We start from the raw sequence: 2,839 nt of genomic DNA on the forward strand, positions 1-2,839 counted from the left end.
TATATATATATACTGCAGCACTATACTCGCTTCACAGCACTGAAAGCACATACATGGCAAAATTATTATGCTTCTTCACTGGATAAAAGACTTCGAGAGAGCAGAAAGAATTGAACAATTAGTGTGCACCACGAGGCTGACCGTCTGACTATCATCGACAACGAAAAAAAAAGAAGAAAGACTAACATTAACTTTAGAATCCATTATGCAAGACATTGCGACTAAGATAGGGTTAATCGATTTTCAAGAGCAAAGCAAGTTGATTTTACGGTGTATTCAAGGTACGAAAAGAGAATAGAAAGGTATTTGACGTGTTACCATTTGTGGCTGCATTTTCAGGTTAATCGTTTCTCTTTTATTGCTTTTGCTTTCATATTACTTTAAGATTTAGCTTTTTCAAAAGAGAACAGAATTAGTTTTACCTAAGACTTACCCCTGAGATTGGAAACATTCTTCAATTTTCTGCAAATCTGCCACGTTCGTACATATGTTCAGCATACGATGTGCAATATTTATATGAGATAATAGTAACTGTACCCACACCAAAAGAATTAATGGAACCTCCTTTGAACATGTGAATTGTGTATTTGCGAGTCAGCAGAACAAATACGAAATTCAAAGGACGCAGAAAATAGAGCATATTATTTATAAAAAACATTGCCTGCGTAGAGGCGGAAAAAATAATACAACAAAATGACACAGCCGTATCGTTCACGAGTATTACATGTATTTTGTTGTTTGGGACAGGGAGGGAGCCATTATTGCAGCTGTGGAAATAGACAACGCGCTATTGCTAGAGACTCATCGCAATTTACCCCTGTCCTGACTGACAACCCATTTTTGAGAGTGTGGAAGAAAGTGAAAAAAAAAAAAAAAACATGGAAAAAAAATCTAGACAATGACCCTGAATCTCGCGAAATTACTGTCATATTCACAGCTTCTCCCTTCTTGTTTCCATCACAATGTCGTCTCTGATCAGAGTTTGGACCATTGAGAACAATCTTTGATAGTGCATTTTGTCATGTGGGAGTGGACGGATGCTGTGCCCATGTGGGTGTTAGCAAGATTATAATATTGAACAGTGCCGAGGATACCACTCTGTGCTTTTGTTATTTTCAAAGACACAGACTCAGACTTAGACACACGCACACACACAAACACACACACACACACACACACACACACACACACACACACACACACACACACGCGCGCGCGCGCGCGCGCGCACAGATAGATGGAGAGAGAGTGAGAGAGAGAGAGATAGAGAGAGAGAGAGACAGAGAGACAGAGAGAGAGAGAGAGAATGAAAGAGAAAGAGAGAAACGGGCGGGGGAAGGTGGGGAGGAAAACCCAAAAAGATAGATACGTATTGAAAACATGAGTAAAAAACAGACAGACAGACAGACAGACAGACGAACAGGGAGACAAACGAAGAGACAGATAGACCGAAAGAGACAGATGGATGGTAAGAAAGCAAAGTATAGTTCAGGGTTGTGAAGCGGGATATAAAAGGGGGGAAAAAACCCAGAATAGAAAGTCGTAATGAAGCTAAACGACGCCCGAAGGGAGTCGACGGTCGGAGAACAGAGAGAAATGGGGAGATTGGATAGAGGCTAAGTCTACTGTGGTACCCGTCTGACGGCCAGACCACGACATAAGTCAAATAAAGGATAAAAATTAAAGAACGAAAGAACTTTAATTCTCATTACAGTAGGATAAAATTAAAGAATTAAAGACCTGAAGTGATCTGAAATTTGCAATGCCTATGTCCTGATGGCCAGTGAATTTGCAAGGAGAAGAAACTATGACTTACTACCTTAATCCAAGACGAAGCAGGTCGCAGCCCCACAGTGGCGTTCAACATCACGAAGTTTAGGAACTTATGATCGAGGATAGTATTGGCCAAACCCACCCGGTAGGCCTATTTACCACAACCTAGACCAGCACCAACGTCATCCTCAAAAACAAAAATGCCCGTCAGCATCAACAAATCAACAGCAACAACGAGGACGACAACAATAACAACAGCGATAACAACAAAAGGAAGAAAAAATGTAAACAATACATCTTTACAAAAGAGTAATTCTCTCTTGTTCGCGTGAGCACACACAGTTCATGAAAATGGGATCATGTCTAAAGGTTCCCCATACTTTGGCGTGTTAATTGCCGAACTGGTGCTGTAAATCAAATTTTGTTAGTCAGTGTACCATCCCCAGAACGTTATTACAGAAACCTTAGCTAACAGGTTTCTTGGTGGCAAAATACTACGGTCCTAATAAACATATTATTACGCTTTGCGAAACCAGAAGACCCAATTTATTGAACTGATGACACCAACACTTAGCAGGCAATAATTGTGGTCACTGAAAGATGAGACAAAAGAGAAAACGTACTTTGCAAGGAAGCCAAAGAATGACGTTCCTTCCTCCCTGCCCCCCTAGGCGTCGAAAGAAAAAACCAACTTTCACGTAAGCGTTTCATCCACTCTTTCATCCATTTTCGGCTCTCCTTTACTCTCTCTTTCGCTCACATTTTCTCTTCCTTCATTTCGACACATTATGAACATTTTAAGAAATGGCCATACATTGGTGATCATGCGAGATGAGGAAATAGGAGAGTTAAGGGGGTGGGGTGGGGGGGGTAGGTTAAAGAGTCTCCAGAGATTACTAACAATTCCCACCCACGTGTCAACAAATGGGACCCCTATTACCTGCTCAGAAGGCTAGATCAGGTTACAATCTCGAGACTCCAGTGCAACCTAAAAAAACTGAAACAGTACATGCACTCCAAATAGGAATTCGAAGACACAGCCCAATGTCAACCCAGAGAGCAACCA

Source organism: Aplysia californica, unplaced genomic scaffold (genome assembly GCF_000002075.1).
Source record: "Aplysia californica isolate F4 #8 unplaced genomic scaffold, AplCal3.0 scaffold00009, whole genome shotgun sequence".
NCBI classification, from domain to species: Eukaryota; Metazoa; Mollusca; class Gastropoda; order Aplysiida; family Aplysiidae; genus Aplysia; species Aplysia californica.